The following is a 14,829-nucleotide window of genomic DNA, read 5'->3' on the forward strand; positions in this document are numbered from 1 at the left end:
GGAGCTGGGAGGTAGGTCCAGAGCCCCCACTGGGACAACAGCGAGGAGCGGGTGGCAGAGGACGATGGGTTGGCTGCAGAATGAGAGGAAAGGAGGCCAGAGGGTGCTACCCGTTTGCCGATGCAGGATTCACTCTGCCAGTCCGTCCCATGTGAACTTCGGCAGCCACAGCAATTCACCCAGTCGCCTCCACTCCTCCCCTCCCTTTCCTCAGCTCCTCTTTCTAATCCTGGCCAGTAGCTGGCTCCTCTTGAGTGACAGACCTGCCCAGCCAACTGAGAATCACAGCACCTGTGGCAAGGGCCAGGGAGTAGGGGGTTGGACATGCACCCTGCTATTCCCAGGCAGGCATTCCGCTTAGGTGTCTCTGGCTCCTTTTCCTTAGCCAGCATTAGTATACACACATCGATCAAGCTCATCACGGGCCTCAAGGGGACAGAAAGGTGATGGAATCACCTCTTGTCTCCCAGCAACTTCTGATCCTGGCTAAGCGCTGCTGAGGAGCTGATGTGGGTTAGCCCCAGCCAGCGATGAGCAGAAAGAAGAGGCAGAACTAGTCAGAACCGATTTGAAAACATACATTCAAACTAAACTGCCACAAACTGCTTTTGAGTTGGACTCAGAGGAACGCTAAGATCTCTGGCAGCAACTCTGATCCTGAGCTGCTGATATTTCTGGAAGAATACAAACCGCAAGGAAGGGTCACTTTCGAATCTCTAGGGAGGAAAGTTGTAAGAACTGAGGAGTGGTTACATGAATCACCTGAGTTTAAAATTGTCCCATTTCTCACCTTTTTTTTTCTTTCTTTCTCACCTGAGTTTCGTCTTTCTCATATCCATTCTTTCTGGGTTTTTTTTCTTTTCCCCTCTTTTCCTCTACTTTCTCTAAGTCTGTCTTTTTTTTTTTTTTTTTTTTTTGCCCTCAAGCATCCTGAAGTTTTGTTTTAACTGATCCAGTAGCTGGATTTAATTGCCTTTTTTTTTTAAAGTTATCATGCATATTCATTCCTCTACTGTTCATCCTGCCACCTGTATCCTAAAATTTATCTTTCTGGTGTGGCCAACCATGGTACCCTAGCCAAGTGGATGGACCACTGCACTATGCAGCGATTCAGAGTAGAGGGAGAGGTTAGAGAGGTGGAGCAGGCACTAAAACAGAGGTAAGATACTTATTATATTTAATCTGCTCCTTAACAAAAGAGTAGGGCTGACTGTGATGGTGACTGGGACTGATACATGGCACTTCTAAGACTAGTGTGGCACCATAGTGACCTCCCATTCCATACACCCTTTCTGGGGGGAGAGGGTATATGATACTGAAGCAGAGAAATGATACAGTGGGGAGAGTTCTGGACTTGGAGTCAGGAAGACTTGAGTTGAAATCCTTCCTTCAGATATTTACACATTTGCTAGCTGTAGGGTCCTGGGCAAATCATTTAACTTCTGCCTCAGTTTCCTCATCAGGAAAATGGGGATAACAGTAATAGCTACCTTACAGGGCTTTTGTGAGAATTAAATGAGATAATATTTATAAAATACTTTTACATATTTTAAAGCACTATATAAATGTGAGCTATTAGCTATCATCTGTCCAAGTTCTTTTCCTTACCATACTTCTTCCTTTTATTATTGATGTTCTTTTATTAGTCAGATTCTAAGTGTGTTTAAAATACTCTGTGTGAGTGTGTGTGTGTGTGTGTGTGTGTGTCTGGGGCAGGGTGGGGTGGGGGTAGGGGAATGGAATGGTACTAGACGGGTGACCATGTGTAATTCACTTTGTCTCTGTAAGCTTCAGTTTTCTCCTCTGTAAAGGAGGGATAATAATACCCTTGGTTATTACCTCACAGAGTCACTGTGAGGCTCAAATGACATTATGGATGTAAAGCAGTTGGTGAACCTCCAAGTATTATAGAAATGTCAGTTATTTGTTCTAGGGATCAAATACTCTGCCCTTCTCTTCTCACCTGTGCCTCCCATTGCCTGTTTTTAAAGCTTAAGTTGTTTGCCTATAGCTTCCCAGATGTATTTCTTTCCACAAATATATTTCCTTTAAGTATTGGACTTGAAGTTAGAAGAGACCTGGGTTCAATTTCTGCTTCTCCTATATATTACTTTTGTGACCATGGGCAAGTCACATTTCTTTAAGCCTATTTTCTTATCCCAGTGGAATTAAAACTTCTAGAGAGCAAAGCATACTTCACTTCTTCATATCCCTAGCACCCAGCACAGTGCTTGGAACAAAGTAGGTGCTTAAGAAATTGAGTGCTTATCAAATTGAGTGTAACAAGTAAAACAGGGATAACAGTATTCACATGACAGGATTCTTGTGAGTCAGATTTTTTTTTTTACAAATCACATAGTAAATTTTAAAACACTACAGAATTTTATTGTTATCACAGAGCCTTACACATAATAGATACTCAATACATTTTTTGTTGAATTTAATTTAATTGCTATTTTCCCAAGTGTAGCAACACTCAGAGCATTTGAAGTCCAGAGGAGCTCCTGAATCTGATAGACAACATATTGTCTTCTCTGACTTATAAGCTCCATTTTCTTGGGAAGCTCTTTGCAAAACAATTGAAACCATTGAAAAAAAATGGAAGTGTTTGGAGATTTTAACCCCTTGACCAAATGTATGTTTGCCAGAGTTTAAATTTCCTCAGCAACAAGAGGGCTGGTTGAAATATCAAGTCTGATGAGATTCCTTCAACAGAAAACAAATTATTCCTTTGCCACAAATAAATACATGAATAATATATATTACATGTTTGATACATATGAATCTCTACTTAACAGTGCATCCTTTAGAGATCACAGGACCCATATGTCCAGTATAAAATTAAAAGGAATCAGATTTCCTTAATCCTAATTACTCTCACATGTAGAAACCCAAAGGCGCTCTTGTTCATAAGTTCAAACAGAAGGAAGGAAGGAAGATAGTCTGATTTAAAAGGAATCACTTTTAGGACAAATTCTCTTACAGAATAAAACCAGGAATTGCTTAATAGCTCCCTTACCATTGTGAGAGGAGAATAAAGCAGGCTTTTCTGAACAGGAATGTGGTTTCTCCAACTTGTTCAGCTGTAGGGATAAGCATCAAAAGCAGCTTCCTACATTATAGTAACAATGTCACAAGTATCCAGGGATTTGACTAATGCAAGTCCAAGTCTGCAATTTAGGTATTTCCATTTTTTATTTGAACTATGACTAAAACCATTCTAGCTTGACTCTGCAAATCAACAGCAATACATCTGACTTCTGCTTTGGCTAGGAAGGATCTCCTAGAGAAGGTTATTTTAAGAGAATATGATTAAATGGCATGACTCTGAAACACCTAAAGCTCCTTAAATTCTTTATAGTGAGCCAGGGTAGTGGCAAGATCTACTGCAGCCACTAAGGCTAGAAATACTTTTACTTTAACTTCTGTTTGAAATCAAAGCATTGGAGTGAGTTTGATTATGTTTTAAGAAAGAAATACTTTGAAACTGCTTTTCTCATGCTTGGATTCAATTTGGTGACCTGCTCTTAAAACTAAAATGAATAATGAGGCCTATAAAGATTGGCAATTTTTTACATACGATCTTAGCTTGCAGAATATATATAAACACATATACATATATATACACTATATATATGTGTGTGTATATATGTATGTATGTGAAAATATATATATATATATACATATATACACATTACACACACACATATAATCATCCATCCATTCATTCATATATTGACTACCTGCTATTCTCCATCCAGAAGTATTAGAGAATAATTAAATTTTTTTCATATAGAGAAGCTTTAATATTTTATTACATTTTAACATTCCCATTCAATGTACTGCTTATTCAAGTTGGGTAAATACTGGGATCATCTTGGAAATCTAAAGCACTTAAGTACACATGGCAGTTCTCTTGAAACTCCTTGGACTTTTGTATTCACACAGTAGCCCACTCCTCTGCTTGTTGAATAGGATGAATGAAAAACACTTTGAAAACACTGATACAGAGTAATCTCCAGCATGTGCTGAATCGTAGACTTCTGTGTCTAAAGGCCACAAAGCATTAGCAGACATCAGACAAGGGCAGTATGCTCTGCCTAGAACCAGGTGGTGAACAGGTTTATAGATTTTTTTTTATAACAATGCACTTTTTTGTAATGCTTTGAGGTTCACAAAGCACTTTCAGCACCCCAACCCTCTGAGACAAGTAGTACAAAGTGTATCTACGTTTTACATGAGCAAAAATAAGACTCAGATGTTGCCCATTGTGTTCTGTAGATAGTAAGTGCCATAGTTGGTGCTCAAATACAAGTTTCTAGCCTCTTCCTACTAGACCATTCTCTCTCTCCCTCTAATTAATATTCTTTTTTTCTTTTTGTAACTGGGGGGTATAGGGAGAAAACTGGTGTGAAGAAGGGCACCTGACCACTATTTTCAAAAGGTAACCTTGATTACTGTTTATACTTGTTCAGTAGAAGTACAGGTGCAAAGCCTGTGGTATGGATCACCACAGGTCAAGACAAGTGTGAGCAAAGAGCAGCCCCTAGGTAGTACAATCTCAGCACAACTCCCCTTAATCTCTGTAGATTCTCTGAGTACTTTATTTTATTTTATTTTATTTCATTCTAACCTTAAAATTCTACTTCATATCCTCCCCCCACTCCATAAATGAATGGCACCCTTGGCTTTTATTTCAGATTTTGTTAATCTCATGCTTATTTTACTCTTGCTTTTGTGAACTAGCTCTGCCTGGTTTAATTCAAGATTCTGGAATAATCCCCCTACTGTCATTCCCATGACCTTGTGAGTATCTTAGTCTTTGTTCTTAATAATAATAGCTAGCATTGATATAGTACCTTAAAGTTTTCCAAAGGCTTGAAACATATTATGTCATTTGATCTTCATGTAAAATACAATATCTCTTTAAGGTCCTTTTCATAAAACAAAGCAAAAAAACCCAGCTAATCATTAAAATGGTCACAAAAAGTGATTTTGTATAAAAAAAGACATTTGTATTTTATTGTCAATGTGTTTTGTAAGATATTATAAGTGCTATGGATGTAATTTTCATCCTAAAGTGGAGTGGAAAAATGAACTTTGCTTTTATATACATTGTTTATATATATATACATATATATACATATGGAGAAATAGAGCATTTGATTTGCATTTGGGACAGTTTTGGAGAAAAAAATTTGTGGATTTGAAGACTTGGGTCTCTTTGCCAACAAGGTGAAGTGATGCCTTGCTTATTAGAGAACAGTTTCATATTACAAGGAGGTCAAGGAAAATACTTTATTAAAAATAACAGAAATATGAATGTAAAGAAAGTTTTGAGCACACCAAAGAGACAGTCTTTCTTGTTGGAGACTTCAGAGCTGAAACATGATATATTTTGTGCATTTTTGCTCATCTGTATATACATATTTTATGACTAAAGAGGGAAAAACAAAGAAAATGAGAAATACTATCGTAATAGGGCTTTAATGTATGCCCAGCTCACCTAAGATGGATTTGGAGCCACAGGGTCTAAGTAGAAGGAAAAGTGGCCCTTTTCTCCACCCATGATGCCCATACCTAGGGTGAACAAGACTTTCACCCTTGAACGCCACCAGAAAGACTGAGCTTATCACTATATCAGATAGATGTAAAGAAGCAGTGAGTTCCATTTATGCAACAGTGAAAGGAGGCTGATCCCACTTACATGGTAGGGGAATGCAGAACATCTTTTTCCCAAAGCAAGTCCTTGCTATCTTCCATTTTCCCATGTGAATGGCTTCATCTTAGGTTATAAAGGCATAAGTCAAAGCCACATTATAGCATTTGAAGACTGAGTTATGATTGAAAAAGGACAGTTGATTTGATAACAGAAATTTAGGGAGTTATGACTTTTTAAAGTAAAATTCACTCATTTAAAGTAAAAGTCAAAGTCAAAGTCACTCAGAATCAAGAGGTTCTCAATTAGACCAATGAGCAAGGAATGAGAATGCCAAGAGGGGCCAGAGAAGGCAGCAATAGCAAAAGAAGAGGAACCTGAGAAGTGAAGACAGTGTAGGGGCTAAAAAAGTGACTTTGTAAGAACTGTGGCAGTTTAAGGAAGCCAGAGGAGAGAATGTGTCAGCTGAGTGACTCCTGATTGCTCAGGGAGAGTTGATGTCATTGGCCTACGGGTCCAGAAACACCTGTGAAAGGGTTTTGAGATGAGGGCTTTTGGCTCTCTGTTTCTACCTCTGGCTTGAGGAAAAACAGAGGGGAGGCTGCTTGGCTATCTTGGTGAGTGAGATTAGCAATGCTTCTGTCAGCTCTGTTTTGATTGGACCCTTCAGCATCTGGGTGCTTGAGTAACTGGCTGGTCTGGTCTGCATAACCCAGAGATAGCCAGTTTGGTGAGCTTGGCAAATGGTCTGAATTAAAGAGAACTGCTCCTTAAATAAAGAACCTAACACTTTCCAGGTACCCTTTATGGTTGATGGTAAATTCAAAGAGTTTATAAAAGCTTTGTTGAAATGGAGGAGAGGTGAAGATCAAGCGTTAAGCAGTGAGTTTAACTCACTTAATTCACTTAACTTATTTAACAAATGTTCCTGAATGGACACTGAAGAACACAGCCTTGTTAGTTGCCTGCAGACATTCTGACACAAGCTTCTCTGATTAGGTCCAGTTAATGTGTTCCCACTCTTCACCATAGCTGTTGATAGCAGCAGTGGGAGAGTGTAATCAGATTTGTATGTGTATTGTGATGTATTTTATTACTGACATATTGCTTTAATATATTTATATCTATGTTATTGTTTCTTTTACCTTATTAAGCAAGTGGTTATGTTTAAAAATGACATTAGATAGAAAATACTTTGCAGGAGAGCTCAATAGCTAGAGTGGTGAATACAGAAAGTGTATTTCACCTCAACAGAATTATTTCAAGGACTGTGAGAGAATTTTAATGTAATCAGAAGTGATGGCCTATTTCTGAAAACTTAGATTTGCTAGTGTGAAAGCAGATTGGAGGAGTGAGCCAAATAGAGAAAAAGAGTAGTTTCTAGACATTTTCCACAACCCATTAGGAGTATTACATTTGGGGGCCTTGGAATAGACCATAGAGCACTTCTAACTGCCATTACATTTGTAAAAAGCTGTGAAGTAGGATTTGAATTCTGGTCTAAGTCCAACACTCTATTCACTGTACCACCTGAGGGTCAGTGGGCATGACATAGTGGTCAATCCCACACTAAATCATCCCTCCTCTCCATTGTATGGTGGAGTGGGGTAGATCATTATGGTCATATCTACACACACACACACACAACCTTGTGGAGATGGCTCTTTTGCAGATTTCATTTTTAAATCCTGGCCCTCTAATTGGCTGTATTTGGCTTCCCTGATCAAATTGACTACAGCAGTAGCTGACAAAGTCTCAAAACCTCTGTTTTTCAGGGTTCTGTAATCTCTGACCAATCACACCCCAAATAGGGAAAGCTACTCCCAAATGACAAACCGCTAAAGCCACATGGTTTTGCCAGAGGACTTACCTAGCTCACTATACTTAATCCTTGTAAGAGATTTGCGTCTATAACAGTAGCTTAATAAGCCAACTTTAGAAATATTGGTCCAGAAGTTCTGGCTTTATCTAATTTATTTGCCAGTGGCAGCCAGACTGTTATGGTTTGCTGAAATGAACTGACTTGGGGTGAGGGCCTATCATAGCATTCAACTTCCTTGACTTATTTACTATGGTAATAAACAAACAGAATCTAGGTTGTGTTCTGACCCTCAGTCAAAGCACTGATCATCTACCCCCATCTTCCTCCAACTCTGAGAAATAACTAAGAAGTGCCAATGTATCCTTTGGCTTTATAGCTCAGATAAAGCTATATTTGAAACCATAGCCCTAAGACCTCATCTCCAAAGAAGCTAAGGTATGGTTGGATGCTGGGTAAAAAGTGTTAGACCCTCAAGTTCCCAGCAGGCATGGCTGTGTACAGAAGGCTGCCAGTTAAATCTAACCATTTTTAGGAACAATCTGGATATAATCTCATACCTGTGGTAGGTAAAACTAACTCCTAGGGCAACCAGTCAATAAGAAGTTATTAAACATCTACTGTGTGTCAGGTACTGTACGGTGAAGAATGGAGCATTGGCAGAAAGCTAAAGCTGGTACTCAGAGCCACTGAGTTGCTGGAGGAGAGAGTGAATGAATTCACCAATTCATCAAGTCAGTACGGCTGTGTAAGAGAGGGTTCAGAGCTTTGGAGTCCCAGTGCATGGGCATTGGTTAAAAAGGAATAAATCTGCATATAGGAGGGAGGAGGGATTTCAGCTGATGAGTTGATTGGTGCTTTAGTGTGAGTTAAGTTAAGGGTCCTCAGCCTTCAGCCTCCAATGAGGCTGGATTGGAAGGCTGGTCATGTTCTGGAATCTGGGTTGTCCTAACTCCCTATTAATACGTCACAGCACTAGCAATATTAAGGAACATGTTTAAATAATGCAGTCAAAAATTTTATACCCGAATAACAAATTTCTAAGTTCCCTGAATTTATCATGTTTTCCTTTTACAGCATTACTAGACTGGTAGATTAGGAAATCTTACTGGTATAATATAACTAGATTTTACCAATGTGTTCTGTTGTTATTGTGGACATAGTAGAGACATGGAACAAATGATAGTATCATTGAGTGACCTGAAAATTGACTGAACATATCAGTTGGGTTATGTGAACTACTCAGGAGCCAAAAGGGATCTTCCTGTCATGTTTAACATTTTAGTCAATGACTTGTACATCAAGGTATAGACAGCATGTTTGCCAAGTCACTACATATTCTGATTCTAGGCATTTTCTCTGGGTGTCTTCCATGCCTGGAATCTCTCCCTCCTCATTTCTACTTGCTGTCTTCCCTGCCTTCTTTCAAGTGCCAGCTAAAATCCCATCTTCTATAGGGAGCCTTTCCCAATCCTCCTTAATTCCAGTACCTTTCTTCTGCTACTTCCACTTTTTCCTGCATGTAGCTGGTTTGTACAAAGTTATTTGCATGTTGTCTCCTGTACTAGACTTTGAGAGAAACCCGTTCTTTCCCTGAGAGGAGTTTTGCCTTAATTTGTATCCCCAGTGCTTAGCATAGTGCCTGGAGCATAGTTAGTGCTTAATAAATGTTTATAGACTGACTTACTGAAATATGTAGGTAAAGTGAAGCTGGGAAGGGTTATCTAACATCTGGAATATCAGAGTTTAGTTCCAAAGAGATTTTTATTGGTAAGATTTATGACTCAAAACTAATAAGATAAGACAAATATAAAATTCTACACAATTTAAAAATCAGCTTCTCATATAAAATTGGGAAGTAGTGACTAGACCCCAGTTTGTCTGAAAAAGACTTGGGGATTTTATCGGATAGCAAATGTAGTCACCAGTGTACTATGGCAGCCAAAAAAGCTAATATGATCTTAAGCTTTATTGAGAATTCAATCTTGGGCTGCACAATAGAGGGAAGAGTACTATTTTATTCTGTCCTGATTATACTGAGCCTGTAATATTGTTCATTTCTGGGTGCCGCATTTTAGGGAGGGCATTGGCAAGCTTCAAAGGAAGCTAATAAGGATGGAGTGAATCCAACCCATATAACTTATAATTTTATAACTGCCATTTGAAATAACCAGTCCTCTTTAGGCTGTAGGGGATATTGAAGAACACATACACACACATATTTTCATATATATATATACATAATATATATGTGGGGGGTGTTTATCTATGTGTATAGATGTGTGCATACATGTATATGTATAGGCACACATATTGACACACATGTGTATATATACATATACATATACCCACACAGAGACATATATACATACACACAAATATATACGTGTATTTATATCTATATATATATATATACACACATGTTTGTATATTCATACATTCTATGGTTTTGTGGCATAATAACCGTCTTCAGGTATGTGTAGTATTGTCATGTGGAACAGGGATTAGAGCTATTCTTCTTGGCCCCATTGAGAAGAAGTAGGAGGAACAGATCAACACTTGAACCAAGTACTAGGTTTCTATTACATGTAAGTAAAATTTTTTTAATAATTAGAACTATCTAAAAGTAGAATGTCATTAGACATTCCTTGGTTCATTGTCATTAGAAGTCTTTGAGCCCAGGCTGGATGCACAGGGAATTTACACATACCCAAACTACACACCCAACCATGACTTTCTCTAATTCTACTAGGTGAGCAGAAAGAGGTTGTGGTTTGAGAGATTCTGATTCCTTTTGGGCCTGTATGTTATACACTTGACTGGAAGACTGGACCTGTGAGCCTCTTTGCAATTTCTACACACTTGATTCATTCCAATGCCTCCAGAGGGATAATGTTTTGCAGGAATGGGGAAGTAGACCCAATAATCACAGTCAGATACTGTTATCTAAGCTGAATCAAGGACACAGGTTATTTTCCCAGCTGCCAAGTGGTGGAATTTGCTTATGGACTTGAGCAGAACAACAACATAGCCACAGACCTCCATAAATGACCCAAGAAAGAGGGATATCACTTATGCTCCTAGAATGTGTCTCTCCAGGAACCCCTGTTAACTGTGCACAGTTTCACCAATGATGGAAAAGTTGAGTATGGTCCTGAAGGCTACAGGTTACAGCTGTTCTTATTCTTTACTTCCTCTTGAAGTAGCATCCCCTAGTCATTTATATGTCCTTAACTTACCATCCATTCAAAAGCCTTACCCTCATGACATGGGAATTTGATGCAATTCTACAAACATTCAAGTGTTTATTGTCTAATGGGGGAAAGGACAAACACATAATTAACTATGATACAAGGTACAGTTGGAAGGACCATTAGGAGGCAGGATGGGATACTCCTCCTTTTTGTACTAGTGGTACAGGCAAAGCAGCTGAGGTGATATATAGCACATAGGGAAAGGAAAATAAAGGCCACTGTGAGTGAAGTCTGAGCCAGTGAGTGAGTAAATTGTGGCAAAATAATAGTGCAGAGTTCATCATATGCTTTCTCATGATCTCTATAGATTTCCAGCATTCTGAATTAGACTGGTGGCAATGACGTAGCAGATAGAATCTACACTATCTAGACTTTGTTTACTCTCAGGCTTATCACATTAACACCTTCAAGTAAATAGCTTCTCCCTGCTTTGACCTTGACTGTCCCTTAGGGACCTTTGAAAACTAAACCAAAGCACCTGTGAAACTGACAGAGCTTTCTAAAACCAATTAGCAAAGTAACTCAGAAAACCCTTCTAACATGAAGATATTTATCCACTCTGTGGAAAAGTTCTTTAACTGGCCTCATTCATGGACAGAGGATGAACGCATAAATGGGAACTACCTCTATCCCAAAGAAAGGAAGGAAGGAAGGAAGGAAGAAATTTTCTCTCATTAACTTTTTGATGCTTGAAATTCCACATTTAAGAATTCAGGTCCTTTGCCTTGAGACACTATCTACTGGTGAAATGTAAGTATTTTTGCATTTATGTAATACCATTAAATTTACATTATCTGCCATTCAGTGCCTGAATGAATTAATATTAATGAATTAATATTGGTAATATTAATGAATTAATATTAATTTCATTTTTGAAAACAGGTTTTGGTATTGAAGAGGGTAGGGTAAGCAAAAGGATACTAGATTCCTGGAACTGAAATAAAAATTTATCTGATTGAAGGTAGAAAATAATGCAGAAAGGAAGGCTAAGGGTACCGAAAAAAACCCCAAATATCATCTATTGCACAGTCTTACATAGACACAATTCTCCTCAAGTTCATTTTTTATTGTTTATATATGTATCATATATGCCATTTAACATTCTTTTTTCTATCAATGAAATGGAATTTTTAAGAGGGAATTCTAACATCACAGCTCCTAATATATTATATGAGGAAGAAAAATAGCCCTAAAGAAACACAGATGAGAAAAGCAGCTGTACTGTACCAAATGTACATTTGTTACAGTACAACTGCCAAAAGCTTGGAAAAATAATGGACATTATTACTCTTGAATTAAGGTGATTGAGAAAGTTATCAGTAATTAATAACTCACACATCTAATCTCCCATTTCCACAAATCCTTTATCATCATAATCTACTCATACACATGCATAGTGTGGATGTTGATTCAAGGAAGAGGTAGGCAATTGTTATAATTGTAACAATATCCCATAACTGAATTTATCTTTATAGTCACAATTGACTGAAAGGTAAAAGCAACAAGAACAATATACTTCTTGTGTTTATTAACTATGAAAAAGCTTTTTAATTGGTAGAAGAAAATATAGACTTAAAGACTCCCCCCCTCAAGTTATCTTCTATATCTGTTATAATCGCACAAGTTAGATTGAAAGATATAACTTCATATATAACTTTATTTGAAGACCTAGTGATTATTCATGTCAAATGAGTCATGTAACAGGGAGAAATATGGTTGCTAGAGATATTTTCCAGTGTCATAGACGAGGTATGGTGTAGAGTACATGTGGAAGGGGGATTCTTTATAATGGGGATTTCCTCCAGATATTCCTTTTTGTAGTGGATATTGTGCTGATTGCATCAAGCCAAGGAACATGGTAGGGTCCCCTAAATGAGATGTTCCATCACTCACAAGACCTTGGCTTATCTCCATAGGAAAAGCGTGCATAAAAGAACAGCAGTTTTCCAGACAGTGCAAAAAAGTTTTAAGGACAATCTACTCATCTAGTCCATCAATGAATATATCTGGCAGGAAAAGACTAAACTAACAATGTAATGGGTCTGAATTGACCCTAAACTGGACCTCTTCTTGCCCTTGTTCATAGACTTTCCCTGTGCTGTAATGCTTTGTGTGACTATTCCTGGCTAGATCCCTTCTCGGTTGTCCACAGACCTCTTTGCCTGTCTCCTTCTGCACTGGAACTGCAGTGGAAAAATGACTCAATGGGATTTTTTTTCCCCTTCAATTTCCAAATCAGGACTCAATCTGGTGCATTTTCTAGATCTGGGAAGAGTTGTGGTTAGCAGGGCTTCTTAAATTTTTTTCCACTCTAGACCCCTTTAAAGCTTCTTAAACTCTGGGTCATGACCATGGGGACCATGGGGTTGCAACTCATAGTTTAAGAAGTGCTGGATAGAGCTTACTGTACTTCCTCGTGCTACTTTGTCTTGGCTCCAAAGGTGATCCCTTCTTGAAACAAAGTTCTATAAAATGGTCTATGCATGTGGTTCTTCTAACAAAAGATTAAAAGAAACTTATCTTCTTTCTTATTATTTTCTTGCTCCATCTGACCTGATTGTCAGTTAAGTCAAGTTAAAATTTCTATTGCAGATTTCTACCTTTTAAGATAAGTATTTGAGTTGGTTTTCTAAGACTAATTGACATGAAGAAATAAGAAGAGGAAAGCATAACAGTGCCAGATGTTGGAGGGATGTGTGATTAGCCAAATAGATAAGAAAAAGGCCTAGTGATTTCAAAAATGATTTGACAAAACTACACTACATGATGACCTATGGTTACTATTGTAGGAAACGTTCCATTTGGTTCATCCTTACGCTAATGCCATAGGAGAACATCGTACTTTCATTTTTGCAACATTAACCTTCAGGCAATCAGTACATTGAGTAAAATAAGGTTTTAATATATAATTCTTTAATGTAAGTAGTTCAAAATACTTTTAAATATTTATGATGGTCTGATGATATACCCAAGTATTGATACTGTTATTATTAGAAAAATAATGATACTGAATCAGGGAAAATTTAGATAACCTTCCCAATATGACTAAAGGATGCTGTGAGTCCAAACAATATTATCAAGAACCCCACTTGAACTCCTTCAAACATGTTTACAAAGCTAGTGACATTATTTTCAGATGTAATTATCAGACTTTGTTTCTAAGCCCAATTTCAATTCTGAAAGATGTTTCACTTAATGTCTTGTAAAAGGTATAAATGCAAAAGTAAAATATTGAAAATGACCATTTCCTTATGCATTAAATCTCTGCTTACTGTACAGCTATTACATTAATTCCACTAAATGGTAACAAGTTTGTATGTAATCTTTGAAGATTTTTTCTCCAGCCTTTATTTGTAGGTCTTATCCAAGATGTCACTTTTCATGTATTACTCACTGGTCAGTTTAGTTTTCATATAAATTCTAAAAAGGTTTTATATTCTTCAGAAAAGAATAAAATGGTTCTTCAGGAAAAAAAATCAAAGCTTAAAGGAAACATAGTGCAATAGAAAAAAGGACTTGCATTCAAATTCCATCTCTGACATTTACTATCTGTGTAACCTTGAGCAAGTCATATAACTTCCCTATGCCTTCATTTTCCTCATCTGAAAAATGAGAGGGCTAATTAGATGGTCTCTGAGGTCCCTTCTACTCCGCGTCTATAATTGCTCAAAGGCATGGTAACCACACATGTTATTACTTTGCACACATGATAAGAACATGATTTCACAGTATCATAGCACGTGAAGTGACCTTAGGGATAGTCCAGTTCCTTCCCCTCTCCCCCACCACCTCCCTATATTTTACAGACAAAGAAACAATGACTCAGAAGTCAGGCAATATACCCAAGGACACAGCTGCTTTGTGGCAGAGCCTAGACTGAAACCCAGGTCTCCTCCTGACTCTAAATACAATCCAACTCTAAAAATTGCTTTATAGACCAAGAAAATATATAGAGTGTTCCCAAATAAGACGAAGCCATGGTTCTATCAGCAACTTTCAACTTTAAAGAACAGGAAGGGGACATTTAGATGTAGGCAACATAAAATTCTCCCAAATGAGCTGAAAGAACAGGATGGAGAGCCTTGCATTTTGCTTCG

Source organism: Vombatus ursinus, unplaced genomic scaffold, assembly GCF_900497805.2.
Source record: "Vombatus ursinus unplaced genomic scaffold, bare-nosed wombat genome assembly UNPS02014791.1, whole genome shotgun sequence".
NCBI lineage: Eukaryota > Metazoa > Chordata > Mammalia > Diprotodontia > Vombatidae > Vombatus > Vombatus ursinus.